The following is a 21052-nucleotide window of genomic DNA, read 5'->3' as shown; positions in this document are numbered from 1 at the left end:
GGCGCCGTATTGTTTTCTTTTCAATTGCCACCCCCACCCCGCATTCTTCCTAAAGTGCTATTGTTAAGGTAGAAATATCAGAAAGGGATAAATTTTAATATTTTTCACCCCTCCCCTGTAATTTAGTTGATCTCTTAAAAAAATTTTTTAACTTTTTTATTTATTCATTTGAGAGAGAGAGAGAGAGAGAGGAGAGCACAAGCAGGGGAAGAGGCAGAGGGAGAGGGAGAAGCAGACTCTGCACTGAGCTGGGAGCCTGATGGGGGCAGGGGGTGGGGTGGCGGCTGGATCTAGGACCCTGGGAACATGACCTGAGCTGAAGGCAGATGCTTAACCAACTGAGCCACCCAGGCGCCCCTGATTTTTCTTTTATATAAGTGTATATGCGATATTTGTACACAATATCTAAACTGATATTTATATTTACATTTTTATTTGTTTTGCTGGTTCCTATCAGAAGTTGGCAGCCTCCTGAGGCCTGGAATTTGGTACTCTAAAGTTTATCTCTAGGATGAATTTGACACATGATAATTCAGAATATTTCAATGGAAGCTGTATTTTCAGAGTTATCACCAAAGAGTGAGATGAGGCTATTGAATGGCCTTTACCACACCACGTATCCCTATATATCCAGCTTAATGCCTGCCATGTAGTGGGCATTCAATGAGTCCTTGTTAAGTTAATGAATGAATTCCTTCTAAAGACATTGTGGTAATGTCTAATTTACATAAATTGATTCCAGCAAGTTGAGAGCAGATTGTATTTGTCAATGTTAGTCATGTTCATTTCTGGTTAACAAAGGTGGTTTTTATATTTCCCAGGAATGCTGATGATGCAAAGCATCATGGCAACATTCTAATCTGTAGAAACTAGGTAGCATTGAGAATGAAGACATAAGCAGAAGGGAGCTTAGAATAGGGGTTAAGAATTTAGATTTCAGAGCTGATGTGCCTGGATTTGAGTCCTGGTTTTGTTCTGGGACCTTGGACAAATTATCTAAACTCTCTGTTTAATGGAAGTGTTCATAATAATACCACCTTCATAGGCTTAATGTGAGAACATTTGATGGGTTAAAGCCACTAAAACAGTTCCTGACGCAGTTTGTGAACCAGGAAAGGTAGAGTACCTCTACCATTGGTCTCCAATGTCAAAAATTCATTGTTTGTTGTTGTTGTTGTTGTTTTTATAATTCCCTTCCCTCTTTGAGCTCATTGAGCATAAATGTGTGCGGGCCAAGGGTGGGCCACCCCAAGATGGGCCACTTTGGCATGAAGATTATTTTGAGCTGAAGGCAATCGAGACCCTGTGGGCTCAAGAGAAACTTTTTACCCCTCCCTTAGCTACATAGAAGAATCTAACTTGGGGGTCCTTCCCAGAATAATGGTTATTAGCAGAGATAAATTTTATCTGAGTGACCTATCTGTACAGTAGGATAAACATCTAATTACCAAACATCTGCTCTTCTTCCTATTGCCTGTGAATTACATTCTTTTCATTTGAAGTCCCAGACCCCTACACCTTTCTTCTTAGTTCAGCATGACATATACCTCATCATACCCAACTATCTTTGGAATTTCCATGTCTGCATAGTTGACCATATATATGCTATTAAATTTGATTTTCTCCTGTTAATCTGTCTCATGTCAATTTGATTCTTAGTCCAGCTAGAAAGAAATCTTAAAGGGGACAGAATTCTTGCTCCCTGACAAATGTAAATATTAAAATAAATCAAAATATTTTAAGTATATTTGCCCTCTTATCTTATATTTAAAAGTAAATGACAGTTGGTTTCCCACTATTACAGATCTTTCTCCTGGGAAACCCCTTAGGATACCATGCACTGAGCACTCAGCACTGAGCTCTTCATGACCTCACAGGATGCCCAGACACATGAGCACTCAAATGCTTGGTGGAAATTCTGAAGTCTCTCCAATTATATTTGTCTTGAGAATAATAAGATTCCCTGAATTTGTATTATGTGACAGACACTGTGCTGAGTGTTTTGTGTGCATAATGCCACCACCTACTCTATCCAAGATGGAGCAGTGTTGTTGCCTGACAGGACCCAGGACCCAGAAAAATCTCACAGTCCTGGAACATCCAACCACTCTGCCTATAGCAAAATGTCCGAGGCCATGAAGGGGCTGGAGGATAGGGAGGTAAACCAGCTTTAAATAGAGCACAATAGGCTGGTGAAAATCCAGGCTATGCCGTTTCCCACAGGTCTCACGACTTTGCATGCAGACCTCTCAAGAGAGCCCTTTTGGCCCTTAGTGCCTCAAAAATTCTGTCCTTCCAAATCTCAACTTTTACAGACTCAGACCCGGCCTTCTCTTCTGAATTGACCTTTAGCTCCAATTCTCTGACTGATATATCAACCACCCTCGGTCTGAGTACATCAGCCACTGAGCTTCTAGACTCTTTACCTAAAAGCAGATGATACTGCTTATGGCCCACACTAAGGAGAATTACTGATTCACACAGACAGCATTTAGACTGGAATTCAAATTTGGAATATTTAACCCCAACCAGTGTGTTTTGAGTAGCAGTGGACAGGTCTCCTAAAAAATATCTTCCTTATTGTCCATCTGCCACAGTCCCCAAATTTCACCATTTAAGATTTAATCACTTCAGTCTTGAAAATGTTCTACCTATTCTATCTAAAGAACTCTTAGAGTTTCCTGAAAATTCTTGATCCCTCAGACTATTTGTACAGGCCTCAATATCATTTGCATAGATCACCAACCATGTACTTGTGAGACTCGAGGACTTTATTAGAGTTGTTAATCTGATTATTTTATTATATTTAATCTTCAAGTTAAATCTGCAGGTCACACTCATAATAATCTCAAGGTGAAGAAACTGAGGTTCAGGGTGGACCACATAGATTTTGGGTAGCCAAGTAGTAGATGTGACTAATCCAAAAGCTATTCTTATTTTATTTCCATACCGCCTGCTCAAATTTGGTTGACTTAAATTCACCGATTGTAAATTAAAAGTTTGAATTCACCCAAGTAACCTTTTATACTTACTTTTCCTTTCTCCACAGTTGTTTTGATTCTGTATAAACATCGACCCCGCTCACCAGTTAATTTCAAAGGCTTTTTAAATGTCAGGAGTTGAGCTGAGATTTCATGAATCTCCAGTCTCTGAACAGGTCATTAGTCCAAAGCACTTTTTAGGCCAACCCATCTGCCCCTAGTGACTCCAAATGCCAGTTAAACAGATGCCCACCCTTGATAATATCTACTTAAAACCCAAAGAGTAAATCTTATAAGTAGCTCTGCAGATTTGACTATTGAAAGACTAATGGGTCCATATAAAATAATCTTCTTCCAACTTCTGGGTTTAGGAAAGCCCTAAAAACAAATTAACTTTAATGTTTTTTCAAGGTTTGTTAACCTTGCTCGCTCAACAGCTGCTCTGCTTTCATAATGAAAGAGAACCGAAGCCATAATGGCCCTAAGGTTGCCAAAATTTGGGGGCGAACAGGCTTCCTGTGCTCTTCAGAACATTCCCTCTCCATGAAGTATGATTCTCAGATTCCTACAGTCTCAGGACATTTACATCTCAGCGGTGATGAATGCCACAGAGAGACAGCAAATAGGACTGCAGTGAAATTTAATGCTCACTTTAAATGCTCCAGTTCTTATTAGAAAAGGTCACCCATTGTCCCACTCAGATGATTAATGCAGACTCTTACATCTTTATGGGATATTTCCGCAATATGTGCTAAGTGACTGTTTGTTCCTCATTTCAGACTCTACCAGTACTTAATACTTAACATGAATTTAGATGGGTGGGAAAATGCCACTTTGCAGCTTCAGGTTTTTGTAGATTGCCCTGTTAAAAGGAAGCTTAAATCATGGTGTCCAAAGAAAGCTTGAAGCCCATTTTCATCAAATTTTCCATAGCAGTTTTCTTTAAATGTATGCTGATAGCATAATTACTATAATAAACAAGCCCCTTTTCAGTGGTACTTGGAAAACTCAAACCAGAACGATTTTCTTTCAGATACTGATTGGTTAAATCCTGCCAGACCAGTAATAGTAGCAATAATCACCCCCTTTTTTTTTTTTTATTTATTTGCGAGAGAGAGAATGAGAGACAGAGAGCATGAGAGGGGGGAGGGGCAGAGGGAGAAGCAGACTCCCCGCTGAGCACGGAGCCCGATGTGGGACTCGATTCCAGGACTCCAGGATCATGACCCGAGCCGAAGGCAGCCGCCCAACCAACTGAGCCACCCAGGCGCCCCCAATAATCCCCTCTTATTTCCCATGTTAGAAAAAGCCAAATTTCTTAAAGTATAAATCCTCTACCTTACCTGCTAATGAGTTATAACATGGACACACAACACTGCTTATGATATTTTTTAGGTTAGGAAACTTATTTTCTGGGGTCAAGGAAAATAAGTTTTTAGATCTCTCCCTACACTTGTCCAGAAGATCCTTAGAGGTCAGAACTTCTCAGTCTTGACCACACAAATTTAGACACCTGAATTTCGGTTTCTCTCGTTTTTGTTACCCTTGCCTCTATTTTTGGTTTTATTTCTTATTTCCCCAAACTTGGGCATCCTGGACAGACTAAGAGCTTAAAGCCTACTGTGACATAACTTTCACTCACATAACATTCACCTGGCTATGCAAATTCATTACCAAGTTTCTACCATTGCCCTGGAAAGTTTCATGGAACCCTGGATTTTAGATGGAGGAATAATATTTTCCAGATGGAGTTGACCTGGAAGAATTTGCCCCATCACTCAAATGGCTTTTTCTCTGTGTCATTTTCCTTCCTCAGTCTACTACCGGTTTTGTTGTTGAATTGTTATATGGCTGTTTGATGTGAGTTACATTTCATAGCACCACCAAGTTCAATATTTGTAGGCCAAATTGTTTTGGGTTCTGTCACGAATGTTGGACACAAAGAACTGATCAAATTGTCAACAGTCAATGTGAAAGAATCAATTATATAGATCTAGCCCAGAGCTGGAGAAATGTAGGTAATAAAATAAGATTTTCTTTTCTTCTTCCAAGTCAGTCCTACTGGCCAAAGAGGTTAAATCAGTTTACTTTAAATGTCATCGCCTGGATTTGGACCTGGTCTTGTGGATGAGCCAACATCAGGTACTACTGGGTACTTATTATAATTTGTCCTTTTGTTGAAAATACACAGGAAATATCAAAGCCTCTCTTCTGACAATTATGTGTAAGATTTTAAGCGTAACTTCAAAACAGAAATGGATATGTGAACAATCATTCCATTTTTACCACAAAATAACTTTGGCTTAAAAATGAAAATATAGGCATCCAAATTGGAAAAGAAAAAGTAAAATCATCTCTGTTTGCAGATGACATCATTTTATATATAGAAAGTCCTAAAAATTATGCACACACACACAAACCTATAAGAATAAATGAATTCAACAAAGGTGCAGGAAAAATTATAATTAAACACAAAAATCAGTTGCATTCCTACGCAGTAACAATGAACAATTCAAAAAGAAAACTAAGAAAGCAATAGCACCATTGTTCAGAGTGGTATCTCTCTTAGTTTGGGTTGCTATAACAAAAATACCATAGAGTGGGTGGCTGAATCAACAAACATTTAGCTCTCCTGGTTCTGGAGGCTGGAAAATCTGAGATCAGGGTGTTGGCATGATTGGGTTCTGCTGAGAGCCCTCTTCCTGGTTCACAGGTAGCTGTCTTCTTGCTGTGTCCTCACACAGTGGGGATCAGAGAAACAGGATGGAAGCTCTGTCTTGTTTCTTCTTATAAGTGAAATTCATCATTAAGGCTCCACCCTCATGACCTCATTACCTCCCAAAGACCCCATCTCCAAATATCATTGCACTGGGGAGCAGAGTTTCAGCATATGAAATTTGGGGGCACACAAACATTCAGTCCATAGTGAGACCAAAAAATTCCTAGGAACAAACTTAACCAAGAAAGCAAAAGACTTACACACTTAAAACTATAAAATGTTGCTGAAAGATATTAAAGGAGACACAAACAAATGGAAAGATATCCCATGTTTGTGGACTGGAAGACTTACACTGTTAAGATACCAGTACTACCTAGAGCAATCTACAGATTCAATGCAATCCCTACCAAAACCCCAATGACTTTTTTTTTTTTTTCAAAAACAGGACAATCCATTGATGAAGCTAGAGAGTATTATGCTAAGTGAAATAAGTCAGTCAGAGAAAGGCAAATACAATATGATTTCACTCACATGCAGAATTTAAGAAACAAAAACAATCATGCGGGAAAAAAGGAGAGAGGAAAACCAGACTCTTAACTATAGAGAGCAAAATGATGGTTACCAGAGGGGAGGTGAGTGGGGGATGGGTGAAATAGGTGATGAGGATTAAGGAGGGCACTTGTGATGAGTACCGGGTGTTGTATGGAAGTGTTGAATCACTAAATTGTACATCTAAACTAATATTATACAGTATGTTAACTGGAATTTAAATAAAACTTGAAAAAAATCTATGTGGAATTTCAAGGAACCCCAAATAGCCAAAAGGATCTTGAAAAAGAAAAACAACATTGGAGGACTCACACTTCCTAATTTTGAAACTTACTACAAAGTTAAAATACTGGCATAAAGTGTGGTACTGGAATAAAGACAGACATATAGACCAACAGAAAAGAATAGAGATCCCAGAAATGAATCCATACATACATGGTCAAATGATTTTTGACAAAAGTGCCAAGATCATTCAATGGAGAAAAGATAGTCTTTTAACAAATAGTGTTGGGAAAACTGAATACTCACATGCAAAAAAATGAAGTTGGACTTTTACTTGGTTTATATACAAAAATTAACTCCAAATGGATCAATGACATAATGTAAGAGGTAAAAGAAAACAGGGGAAAAGCTTCATGATATTGAATTTTGCAATAACCTCTTGAATATAACACTGAAAGCACAGGCAACAAAATGAAAAATGGATCAATATCCTATGTAGAAAGAACTCCTACAACTCAATAACATCAACAAAAAACAACCTAATATAAAAATGGGGAAAGGATTTGAATAGGCACTTCTCCAAAGAAGATATATAGATGGCCAGTAAGTGTATAAAAAGATGCTCAACATCACTAATCATCACAGGAATGCAAATCAAAAGCACAACAAGATACTACTTCACACCCATTAGGATGGTTATATGAAAACAAAACAAACAGAAAGTAACGAGCGTTGGTAAGAATGGGGTGAAACTGGAACCCTCGTGTTGCTGCTGGGAATATAAAATGGTGCAGCCACTTTGGGAAACAGTTGGCCACTTCCTCAAAAAATTAAACATGGAGCTACCATATGATCCCACAATTCCACTTCTGGGTAAGTTAAAGCAGGAGAAATGAAAACATATGTCCGCACAAAAGCTTTAACATAAAGATTCATAGTAGCATTACTCAGAATATCCATTAAATGGGGGGGAAAACCAAGTGTGCATCGAGTAATGAATAAACAAAATGTTACATTTGTACAAGGAAACATTATTTGACTATAAAAAAGTACTGACCCGTGCTACACCATGGATGAAATTTAAAAACGTTATGCTATGTGAAAGAAGCTAGACACAAAAGGCCACGCATTGAATGATTCTAGTTGTATATCACGTCCAGAATAAGGAAATCCAGAGAGACAGAAAAAGGAGATTACATTTGCCAGAAGCTGGAGTGCGTGGGGAATGGGGTTTGACTACTAATAGGTAGTTTCTTTTTTTTTAAGATTTTATTTATTTATTTGAGAGAGAGCATATGAGAGAGAGAGAGAGCGTGAGCACACAAGCAGGGGGAAGGGATAGAGGGAGAGGGAGAGGCAGGCTCCCTACTGAGCAGGGAGCCCGATGCGGGGCTCCATCCCAGGACCCTGGGATCATGACCTGAGCCAAAGGCAGACGCTTAACTGACTGAGCCACCCAGGCACCTCTGGACTACTAACAGGTAGTTTCTTTTTGGGGTAATGATGATGTTCTGGAATTGGATAGTGGTGTTGCTTGCACAACTTGGTAAATGTGAGAAAAATCATCTTAAAATTGTATACTTCATGAGTGCATTGTATGCTGTGTCAATGATATCCTCATTTAAAAAATGTAGACCTTAATAAAAGCCAAATTAGGTAGACTTGGCTCAATTCAAAGGACATTTACATGCTAGTTGTACTGGTGTTTGAGCTTTCTCAACCACACTCCCAAAAAGGTAAGAGTCATAAATTTAAAATAAATAAATAAAAGAAAAATAAATTCAAAAAAAATTAATTAAAAAAATAAGGTAAGAGTCAAGACTGTTGCTGATAACCAGGAGGGCCATGAGCAGGTGAGAGCCTAGATACAAAACAGCTGCCTTCCTTTGCGGCAATGGTAGTCATCTCCACTTTCCCATCATAAATTAGTGTATTTAAGATCGTTTCAATGTCCTCCATGGACAACCCGTTGATGGTGGGCAGGCTAGAATTTTCACCTGGGATTTGCATTAATTTGCAGTATCATGGTTCCAGACCTCCAAACCCAGAAATTTGTATTCACCTTTCCATTTTTGTTGGCTCTGCCGTCAGCTTGGTGAGGGGATGGAGATAAAGGACCAAATCAAGAGAATAATAATGTACTTATAAATAGTACTCTAGAAAGCTGAAACTTCTAGTTCATGTATTCTTACATAGTTCTTGTCCAAGTGGACCTCACTTCAGTCCCACTGAATGTATGAGAGTAAAGCTCAGGAATTTACATTTTTAATAAACACGTCTGGTGGTTTCTATTCAAACTTAGGTTTGACCACCACGGAGTCCTTTTTTCTACCAGCTTTATATTTTGACAAATGCCAAGTCTATAGAAAGTTGAAAAATATATAGTCAATGAATGTCCATATACAAGTATATATTTTAGATTCACGAATTGCTAACACTTTCCTAATTTTTTCTTTCTTTTTTTTTACGATTTTATTTATTTATTTGACAGAGAGAGACACAGCGAGAGAGGGAACACAAGCAGGGGGAGTGGGAGAGGGAGAAACAGGTTCCCCGCTGAGCAGGGAGCCTGATGCGGGGCTTGATCCCAGGACCCCGAGATCATGACCTGAGCCGAAGGCAGACACTTAACGACTGAGCCACCCAGGCGCCCCTCCTAATTTTTTTCTATTCTCTCTCCTCATCAATCACTTTAAGAGTAAATTACAGTCACAATGACACTTCAAATATTTCACCTTAAAACAAAGACATCTTCCCTTATAACCATAATTTGTCACACCTGGAATATTTAACACTGACACACATATATTATCAGATATACAATCCATGGTCCTATTTCTTCAGTTGTCCCAATAAGGTCCTTTATAGCTTTCTGGGGTTTTGTATCCAGGATCCAGTCAAGGATCACACATTGCAATTAGTTGTCACATCTCTTTGTTCCCCTTCGATCTGGAAGAGCTCTCTCATCTTTTTTGTCTTTCATGAAATTGACATCTTTGAAGAGTATAGCATAATCATTTTGAAGAATGTCCTTCAACGTGGATTTGCTTTATTGCTTCCTGATGACTAGACCTAGGTTAAAGAATTTTGTCAAGATAACGTGTATCCGTTTGTCCATTATTGGTAAGGTTTGGTTTTATCACTTACTGTGCCATCCACCAGATTTCTCCTTTGTAAAGATGTTTTCCTTTGTAATTAATAAATAATCTGAGGGTGATACTTTAAAACTAACCACTTATTCTTATGCATGAGAGTTTTTAACCAGCTTGTATACTACAATTACCTCAACAATCATAGATCTCTGCGTAATTTCTGTAGTCATAACAGAAATCATTAAACTCGGAGTTTAATTGTAATATTTCCCTCGTACTATTTCCTTTTTATCTTGAACTCAAAGTCTAATGTAGCCATCCTTCCTTAATATGATTGTTTCTATGTAATCAGAATTTGAGATATAGATACAAACACTTTTATCTCCTAAACAATTTCAGGTTTCCAAAAATTAGTGTGTGGCAGGAAACGTTTTCTACCCCACAGTTCTCTAAATCACCTTAATTTATTAAGTGTGATAAATGATGGACTGGCTAACATGTTTATCTTTGTATTTTTAGTCCTCTTATAACTAGAAAGGTTGTTTTGTTCTGCCTCATAAATCCTATAGATGTTGAACAATTTTATAGGATGACTGATTTTTTTAGCAAATGAAAAGATAATGCAGTAAGCTATCTTTTAAGCATTGCTGAAATCCAATTGTTGTGTGGCATGGAGTCTAACAGATTTTAAATACACTAAGGAACATAATATGACAAAGGCAATATCTAGCATTAACTTTGAATATATCTTGTCCCATCCCTTTTTCATATACATAAATATTTGACTAATTGTACATGTTCTATTTGGCTATAATGGGTATGTTTTGTCATTAAAAAAAAAAAAAAACAGGGGCACCTGGGTGGCTCAGTTGGTTGGGCGGCTGCCTTAGGCTCGGGTCGTGATCCCAGGGTCCTGGGATCGAGCCCCATGTCGGGCTCCCTGCTCGATGGAGAGTCTGCTTCTCCCTCTCCCTCTGCCTGCCTCTCTGCCTACTTGTGCTCTCTCTCTATCTCTCTGTCAAATAAATAAATAAAATCTTAAAAAAAACCCAAACAAACAAAAACAAAAAAACAAAAACACCCTATAAGCTCCTCACATAGTTTTATTCAACCCTACCTCACTTGTCAGTGCCAGGTGCCCTGAGAAAATTCAACTCTGAACGAAATTCTATTCTTTTAAGGAGTATTGGGATTTATTTTCCTCCAAGAAGTGTTAGCTTAGAAAGCACCTGTTTCTCTCTGTAGGTCCTTCCCGTCTGGTTGAGTTTCTCTCACCGTCATGTTGATCTACTTAGTAAATGACTGGCTGGCAGTTGGGATTCGCATTAGCTCGGTCATTACCAGCCTTTGCCAAGCAGGAGGCCCGGGCCATTGCACTTGGCTGTGTCCGAGCCCAAGGAGCACGCTGTTCAAGGAGACATCACTTGGCGGGGATTAGCACCATCCACTGGTCCCACTTCCACCGCTACATCAAAGTCCATTAGCATTTTGCGGCCCCGTCTAAGTGGTAGTTGCTGATGACGCTCAATATGACCAATATTTATTAATCACTACCTAAAGCAAAGCGCAGTGTTAAGCACTGTTGGAGGTAATAAAATAAGTGCAATCTCTTTCTTCAAGTAAATCACAAGCCAGTAAGGAAACAGGATGATTTTTTAAAATAGCACTATTACATCTCAGATTCTCGGAAATGCCAGAAAGGAAGAAAAAGGGGGGGGGGCACAAAAGGCTATGAAAATTTTAAGAAAGGAGGAGAAAATTATCCACTAAATTCAGAGGAAGGAGCTAGCCCTCTAGGTGTTCTGAGAATATGGGATTTTCCGAGGACACAAGATGACAGGAAAGCTTCAGCTCTAAACTGCTGAGAGAATCATGACTTTTAAATAGCAGAAAACACATCACGGTGGGGAGTTAGGCCCTCACTGTCTTAGGCAGATTATTTTTGTAACTTTCCAAATCCAAATCATAAGTTTTGGGCACATTCATTCCTTTCACTATTCAATACATTTTATCCAATGGCAGCTAGAAACCAGAGCGTGCTCTAGGACCAAGTGTTGTAACAGCTAACGAGACCGTCTAGTTGGGTGGTGTAGACAAAGCAATGCAGCAACTTCACTGCAGTTGTCTGTGTTCTTGGGTGCGATGTGCATTCAGAGGAGGAACACCTTACCCACTCTGGAGGGTTCAAAGAGAGAGGCCCAGAAAGAGACATTTCCAGACTTAAAGCTAGAACAGCAGTATTCCAGCCCAGAAAGCAATAGAAGCCAAAGCCCTTTTTGTCCCAAACACTGCACTCCTAAGTCCCAAGACCCTCCAATTGCAGATACCTACCTGGAAATAAAACTGTGTACTCTCTAGTGGGCACAATAATATAATCTTCATTTTGTATTATAGTCTTATTGAGCCACAAGAATACAACATGCTGCTCAATTTAGAAGGCATTTACTTACCATGATCTGGAGATATCAAATAACTGTGCAAATCAAATCAGCCCTTGGTTAAATACTGTGCACTAGTGATGGCCAGCTGGTCACACTATTATGGATTTTATTTTAAATAAAGAGAGAACAAAATTATTTATGACCATCCGAATTTGTAGGGCATTTGTTTAGGGATGAGTTATGGACTATTGGTAAGAGAAAAAGATCAGAGAAGCCTGAGCACTTAATAAATACAGCAGTGGTGACCCGATTTTCAGTCTGATTTAGGAACTGTAAAGACAGTCTGGGCTGTGCTCGAGATGCAGCGGAAGCTCATTGTGGATGATCAGTGAAGTGAGGGAGGTTGAACATTCTCAGTGCAGCAGTTAAGTGATCTTGGCAGTACCAGAGAGAACCAAAGAGATTTGTTCTAGTTAAAGAAATGAATATTTGGAACTACTTCTGTGGCACTCAGGGGAACATTTTTCTTATTTGCTAACATGAACTAAAAAATAAATTCATCACATTTGCTAAGGTCTCTACACAAGATATCATTGAAAGGGGCTAGGCAGATTTCACAGGGGCATCTGTGATGCTTGGTGTTAGAGAGCTCCTGTGTATCCATATGAATTGCTCTCTTGCCCAGCCCCATGTGTGAAATGGGGAGCATGATAGAATCTTTTCCTGTTGCTCTGGGACCTTGCCCTATCATCAGCTCTTCTTTCTCTCTCGTGTATCTTTAATCCCTTCCACTCCAGTGAAGCCTCCTCAACATTTAGACATTCTCACATCTTTGAAAATATTTAAATATAACAGGGTATTTTCTAGCCATGCTTCTCCTGGCTTCTCTTTTGTTGCTCTTCTTCCATTCACAAACAGAATTCTTGACAAATACTCTGTATTCACCATCTCAACTGCCTTACCTTGCATCAGTTCCCAGACTGGCTTCTGGTCCCACATTCTGCTCTACCTGCTCAGAGACAGTGGTCACCAATGGCTAAAACCGAACGGGCTCTTCTTGATGCTTTGTCATTGACCTCTTGCTGGCACCTGACTGGTGACCACGCTTTTCTTCATAAATATCCTTCTTTGGCTTCTGAAATATCTTCCCCATCTCAAGCTCTTTCTGAGATCGCTATTTTCCTCCTCTAATATCCCTTAAATATTGCTGCCATTAATCTTCTACCAGTTTTTGCACAGCCTCAGTATCTTCTTTCCCCTAGGAAATCCCAAATCTATGTTATCAGGAGAGGATCATCTCCTGAGTACCATGCTTGTAATGCCATCTACCTGTGCACCAGCTCTACCTGAATGTCACATAAGCACTTCAAACTCTCTATGGACGGAACTGAAGCTATCATCTTTCATTCCTGATTCTCTCTTCTGCTTAAAATTGATCAGCTTGCCTTGGGGGAATATTTTTTGTCTATCACTGACCTTTCTGCATGCATTTTTTAAAAATGTTTTTTTAAAAAACTTATCTATTCTACTTAGTAAACTGTAAGTCCTCTAGGGAAAAGAGCTCTGCCTTCTTTGTTTTTGTATCCTCAGCAACTAGTAATGCCATAATTATTTGGGAACTATAAATGAATGAGTGAAGTGAGGTCCACTGCGTAGCTCTGTTTTTTTGCACTAAAAGAAGCATATCAGATCAGAGTCCCAACACATCGGTGGAGGTGCTCCCTAGCATAACTGCTCAGTGAAGTCTCTCTTTTATTTCTGCTGGCAGTTCTCAAAACATTGCCACGTGCCACCGTGTTCTCTTTCCCAGGCATGTACAGAATGCAATCCCAGGAGAATGTATAAGGAAAGAAAATTGCCCATAAGAGTACAGCTATGAGGAATGAGTACATTTACAAAGGAAAGGCAGAGCCATGCTCCAGGGAGAAGTACTAGGTCTTTCTTCTATTTTAATGTTTAACATTCAGCAGACTGAAAGCATTCAGTCTGTAGTAATGGAAAACAGCCTTGAAAAATGTGAGAAGATTTTATCATTAAACCTGACAAATCATAAAAATCTCAAAGGAAATAAATTTAGTTGGAGAGATAAAATTGCTATAGGGTAACATCAGGACTTTCAGCCTCCAAAAGTACATATATGTCGGTATCCAAGGACCCTTTGGAGTTTCTGGCCCACATTAAAAGAATTATGCAGAAGATTCTATGAAAACATAGAGGAGGGGCACCTCACTTGGTCTAAAGGAGTCAAGAGAGTTTTGCCTGAGAAGAGTTTTAAAAGTTAACTTTGAACTGGATATTTAAGCAGAAGGAAGAGCTTATACTAAGGTACAGGGGGGTAAATACATCTCATTTGGGGAACTATGCCAAGTTTGGCAAGACTTAAATGTGAGTGTATTGGAGGTGAGATATGGCTGTGGAAATGTAGCAAGGAACAAAGCATGAATCGCCTTGTACACTGTGTTTGTAGTTTGACAACCATGGTAGAAGGGGAGCCATGGAAGTATTTTGAGTAGGTAAGTGGCATGATCAGATATGTATTTTAGAAAGATAATTCTGGAGCCAACACATGTGATGAATTTGAGAGGAATATGCCTAGAGAGAGCAAGACAAGCACGGAGACCATTGCAATAACTTGACAAGAAATCACATTAGGAGAAGAAGTCAAAGGAACGGATTCAATAGTAATCCAGGAATTTGAATTCTAGAACCTAGTGCATTGTGGAATAAAGAAAGGGTCTAGGATAATTCCCAGAGTTCTAGTTTCTTTCAGTCATTCAAGATATGTATCTAGTACTATCTATATCCCAGGCTCTGGCAATACAATACAAAACATAGCCCTAAGCCTCGAGGAACTCACAGTCTTGGGGGGATTATGGACAAGTAAAAAGGGTCACGTGAAGTATGCAGTAGGAACTTCTAACACAAACTTGGGATTCAATAAAAGATTTCTGAAAGGAATAGTATATCAGCTGAGATATCAATGACAAAAAGTGCTAAGTAAAATGGGCTAGGGAAATATTCTTTGAAGATGGACTAGCATGTGCAGAAGCACAACGGTAAGAAAGCATCTCTTGTCTATTTAGGAAGCTGCAAGAAAGACTGGGTAGCATCATACATCATACATCAAGAGAGGGAATATAGGAAGATCAGGGGGCTTAGTGGTGATAAGCCTAAATTCATGCATGTTGAGATGGAGATGTCCATGGTATGTCCAAATGGAAAAACCGGGTCCTGGAGTCATCCTAATTGTCTGGACTGGACAAAGAAACAAATTTGAAAGACAAGGCAGGAGATAAAGCTGTGAGGGTGGTTAAGATTTCCCAGGGAGAGGGCAGAGAATGAGAAGAGAGAGTGCGAAAGACATAGTCCCAGGTAACACAACCAGATTTAAAGGAGGGATGGAGGAAAAGTGTCAAATGACACCGAATCAGGAGAAGAAAGAGGGATCAAGGGAAATCTAGAAATCAAGAGGGTTCCGAGAAAAAGGGATTCAACATTACTAGATGAAGCTGAGAGCTCTAGTAAAATAATGACAGAAAACTACCGATTGGACTTCGTGTTTATGAGATCATCAGTAACCTTGTCAAGAGCACTTTCAGTGAAGTGGGAGCCATAAAGCCAGGTTAGGAGGAGAGGCTGATAGGTGAGCAATTGAAACCGTGAGTACAGATTACGCTTTCAAGTAGCTTGATTGTGAAGAGCCAGAGAGATGGTAGCCACAAGATCACTGTGTGGAGTTGGGGAAAAAAAATTGGTCGAGCTTTTGTATGAAGGGAGAGGCATAAACAACGTTATCAGCTGAGGGGAATAAGCCAAGAGAGAGGGAAGGTAAAGAGATGCCATAATGACCTGGAGGAGACAAGGAGGGATGAGATATACATTATGTGGAAGATTAACCTTGAATTTCAGAACAGCTGGTCCTCCAGGGTTGGAAAGAAGAGGTGAAGGATGGATGAAAGGAGCAAATAAAGTGGTAGATGGAGTTCTAAAGAGTTGAGGGAATAGTGTGATGATAAAGTCATCTTCTTAGGGAGGGGACGGGATGTGAAGGCAGAGGAGTGTCCTTACCCCAGAGTCTCCCAGTTTCTTGTTCCTCTCACCTTCGTAACTCTAGCCATCACCAGACTGAACACCTGTGTTTTGTCAAGATTCCAAATGAAGGGGGGGAAATCAGAGGGGGAGACGAACCATGAGAGGCCATGGGTCTCTGAGAAATAAACTGAGGGTTCTAGAGGGGAGGGGGTTGGGGGGATGGGTTAGCCTGGTGATGGGTATTAAAGAGGGCACATATTGAATGGAGCACTGGGTGTTATATGCATTGAATCATGGAACACTACATCAAAAACTAATGATGTAATGTATGGTGATTAACATAATAAAATATTAAAAAAAAAAAAAAGATTCCAAATAGGTCACTTAGTAACTGGGAATGGTCAAATGTCAGCTCACCTGGAACACTACAAATAAACATAAAATAATCCCTGAGGCTTCCAGAAGCTTAGTTTGTGTTTTTGATATGCAGCATTTAAGACTAAAAAGAGAAATAAATATTTACACAGAAAAGACATAGGGAGTTTTTTTCTTCACTAGATATATTTGTGTTGTATGCATGATAATTATATTCCAAAACTATAGACGTGATCATGATTATGTGCAAATGATGGTCTTTAGCCCAACACTTTAAGGATTTAAGAGTCTGATAATTGATCTCCTCCAGAATGAAATAATGGTACAATTTTAGTTTAAGTTATTGTGGGTTTAAATATATAATAGTTAATGGACAGTCTATCAAGCACTCAATAAAATGCCTTATAACTTGTATGAATCATAATACACGCGATCTAATTTTTTAAACCTACTTTAAGTAATGATCTGAGGGCAAATTGTCCAAAGAATTGGGTTTTATTTTTTGTATTTGTTTTCAAGGTGCCCGCATTTGTTGTCCCCAAATGAGCAATCTCTTGGTTGGTCTCCAACTGGCTGGAAATTCAAATGGTTCTTCTGAAGATTTGACACTGCCTCTAGTATCATTTAATATTTTTTATGAACATCTTAACTACAAAATTGAGAGAATTAAACAATGAATGACACCAGGATGGCCAGACTGCTAACATCCCAGAAGAATGAACTAAAATTACAAGTGACCAAGGCCAATTACAGAAACGATCTACCCAAAACACAGAGAAGTTCAAGAGAAACTTAAAATTATACATTCTTACCTGCTTCATTGCACCTCCTCTTTGTGAAGGAATATGATAATCATCATTTTTATGACTTATTGCCTGTGGATTTATTTGCTGATGTTACCCACAGTCATAGTGGATAATAGTGTGCTTCCATGTAAAGCACAGATCAAATATTCTGGTCAAAAATTTGAAGGGCACTCATTCATAGCAAAGCAAATCAGTAGGAATGTGGTTAAGACAGGATTAAATTCGGGGTGCCTTGGTGGCTCAGTTGGTTAAGTGGCCGACTCTTGGTTTCAGTTCAGGTCATGATCTCAGGGTCCTGAGTTCCAGCCTTGTCATGGGCTCCACACTCAAGGAGGAGTCGGCTTGAGGATTCCATCTCCATCTCCCTCTCCCTCTGCCCCTTCTCCAGCACACTCTCCCTCTCGCAAAATCATTTAAAAAATAGGATTAAATTCAGCAAAGAGTGATAGAAAAATACTAGTGGCTCAAACAAGATAGAGTTTATTTCTCGCTCAAACAAAATTTGAAAAGTGAGTTGCCCAGTACTAGAATAGCAACTCTGTGATGGTCAGAAACCCAGACTCCTGCGTCTGGTGGCTCCATACCTTCAACACGTGGCTTCTATTTACAGTTCCAGAAGTCTGCTCAACTTCCACCACCAAGTCTACATTCCAGGCGAAGAAAGAGAAAGGAACGGAAGCACATGCCTTCTCTTCTACATTGTTTTTTTCCGATGTGTTTTTGTGATAAAATATACATAACAGGGGCGCCTGGGTGGCTCAGTCGTCAAGCGTCTGCCTTAGGCTCAGGTCATGATCCCAGGGTCCTGGGATCGAGCCCCGCATCAGGCACCCTGCTCTGCGGGAAGCCTGCTTCTCCCTCTCCCACTCCCACTGCTTGTGTTCCCTCTCTTTCTGTGTCTCTGTCAAAAAAATAAAATCTTTAAAAAAAAGAAAAAATATGCATAACAAAATTTACCATTCTAACCATTTTATGTGTACAGTCCAGTGGCATTAAGTACCTTCACACTGTTCTGCAACCATCACTCGCCATCCATTACTGTAACTTTTTCGTCATCCCAAACATTTCTACCTATTCATTAATAACTCCCCACATCCCATTCTCCCCTCAGCTCTTGATAACCTCTACTTTCGGTCTCTATGAATTGGACTACTTTAGGTAACTCAGGAGAGTGGAGTCATACAATACCTGTCCTTTTGTGTCTGGCTTATGTCACTTAGCATAATGTCTTCAAGGTTCATCCATGTTGTAGAATGTGTTAGAATTTCCTTCCTCTTTAAAGCTGAATAACATTCCACTTTTATGTATATGCCACAATTTGTTTATCCATTCATTTATCGAAGAACAACTGGGTTGCTTCAATCTTTTGGCTATTGTGAGTAATGCTGCTATAAACGTGTGTACAAATATGTGTTTGAGTCCCTGCTTTCAATTTTTGGGGGAATATATAATTATATATATTGTTATACATGTTATTATACTATTATATATATGAGAATATACATATTATTACATAATATCTAGAAGTAGAATTGGAATTGTTAGGTCATATAATTCTATATTTAGTTTTTTGAGAAATTGGTATATTGTTTTTCATGGTGGCTGCACCATTTTACATTCCCATCAGTGATGCACAAGATATCCAATATTTGTACATCTTTGATAACACTTGTTATTTTGTTTTAATAATAGCTGTTCTAATGGGTATGTTCTAGTATGTTATTGTGGTTTTAATTTGCATTTCCCTGATGATCAGTGATGTTAAACATCTTTCCATGTGCTTATTGGTCGTTTATATATCTTCTTTGGAGAAATGTCTTTTTTAGTCCTTTATCTATTTTTTAAAATCAGGTTTTTTCTGTTATCAGTTGTACAGGTTCTTTATATATTCTGGGTATTAATCACCCTCTCTCTTAAATGTTCCTTTCTGGAAATCACATAGGACATTTCTGTTTATATTTCTGGGGCTATAACTAGCTTCAAGTGAAGCTGGTAAATGTAGCCTATTTCAGGAGACCATGTACCTAGCTAAAAATCAGGTGTTTTATCATTCTGGAAGAAGAACAGATGTGGTGAGTGAGTAGTCTCTGCTAAAAAAATTTACATTCAGGGCTTCTTGTTAATTAGGGGCTTTGTCTACAGAACTATTTGCTAAAAGGGGAGTACTAGTATCTTTCTTACAACCAATGTCTCAGGTTTCCTATAACTTTGGGATTACCATGTTTTTCTTCTGAATTTTGCCCTCTATTTTAAAAAGTAACAAAGACTATGTGCTTTGTTTATATTATTAGATATTATATAGTACTATATTATATATTGTTATGTATATTTATGTTTTATATATGATATACACATACACATAAAATATATATTATATATTTGTTATATATAAATGTATTTTACATTATTTTTATATTTAAAACATAGTTGTATAAATAGATAAATAAGGTCACCTAGGTTAGGGCTCTTCTGCATTAATAACCTATTTATTATTACTCTCAGGCTAATATATAGTTGATTTTACTCTAGGCTTTAGTTGAATTTTCTTTCAATTCCATCTGCATCCCTAAATGTCCAGAACTTTTAAAAAATTGTATTGAGGTGTAATTGACATATAACATATTAGTTTCAGGTACACAATATGATTCGGTTATTTTTATATATTGCAAAATCATCACCACAATAAGTGTAGTTAACATCTGTCACCATAGTTACCAATTTTTTTATGTTGAGGACTTTTAAGATTTACTCTTTAAGCAAATTTCATATATGCGATACGGAACTTTTTTTCGATGGTGTCAGAGTTCCAAAGAATTTAGCCATGCAGTGTCCAAACTTTTTGCAAAAGTGTGGTTTTTTTTCTCATGAGCCTATTGCCTCCATACCTTGCAATGACGAGTATTCATGTAGCTTGGCCATTTGAGTTAACAAGTAGCAAGTTTACAAATAATACACAAAGATGCATATTTTTGAATGAGTACTAGATCAGCATTTAGGAGAGTGGGGAAAAAAAGATGCTTAAATTAAGATCTAGCAACATTAATAATTGTTTATAAAGATTTTTTAAATTTGTGTTTATTTATTTAACCCATCAGTAAAGGAGTAAATGCTAAGGGATCAGGGATACCATTGACAAGGAATCTATGTTCACTCTATTCCAGCATGTTCAAAGTATGTTTGGAAGACAAGGTCTCCTCTGGGAAAGAACTCATCCTAAAGGAATGCTTGGTCCAGGGCAGTAAGGGCTAGTCACCAAAGGAAAGAGTGATTCTTATTAGAGCTTTCTGTTTTCCCATGGACTAATATCTGAACTCTGGGAAGATGAAGTTCCACCAACAGTGATAAAAAGGTAAAGAACCATTCACTAAAATAAGACGTTGGGTCAGAATGGCCTTACTGCCCACCTATATCAGATCTTGGCCAGAACTTCTATTTGGGGTGACTGCTGAGCCCACTGAAGCAAAGAAGGGACACAGGGCCAGAGCAGGAGGTAGGAGCAGCCCACATGTATGACAGAGAAGGCACAAAGAAAGGAAATCACAAGAAGGGAGGAAAACGTTGAGAGTCACATACAAGTTGAGGGCCAGCTCATCAGTGATCTTAGGACACCAAAAATGCCCTAAAAGAGAAGGGGAAACTGATAGAGCTTGGATCCTGGAATTACAGGTGTGGGGGCCAGAGATGTGCCCTTATATTAGTCTCACTGTGGTACAAGGGCATCTCAAGCTGTGTGGCCCAGGGAGTGAGAGGTTCATAAGCATATGATCCCTAGGAGAGGGAGCTGGGGGAGAAGAGAGGAGAAGAGACATGAGTAACTTATATTTAAATAAAGATACTTTAGGGGCACCTGGGTGGTTCAGTCTGTTGGGAGTCTGCCTTTGGCTCATGACCCCGG

The sequence above is a fragment of the Mirounga leonina genome, unplaced genomic scaffold (genome assembly GCF_011800145.1).
Source record: "Mirounga leonina isolate KUSES-001 unplaced genomic scaffold, KU_Mleo_1.0 Mir_93, whole genome shotgun sequence".
In the NCBI taxonomy this organism is placed as follows: Eukaryota; Metazoa; Chordata; class Mammalia; order Carnivora; family Phocidae; genus Mirounga; species Mirounga leonina.
This window is presented reverse-complemented; position numbering follows the sequence as displayed.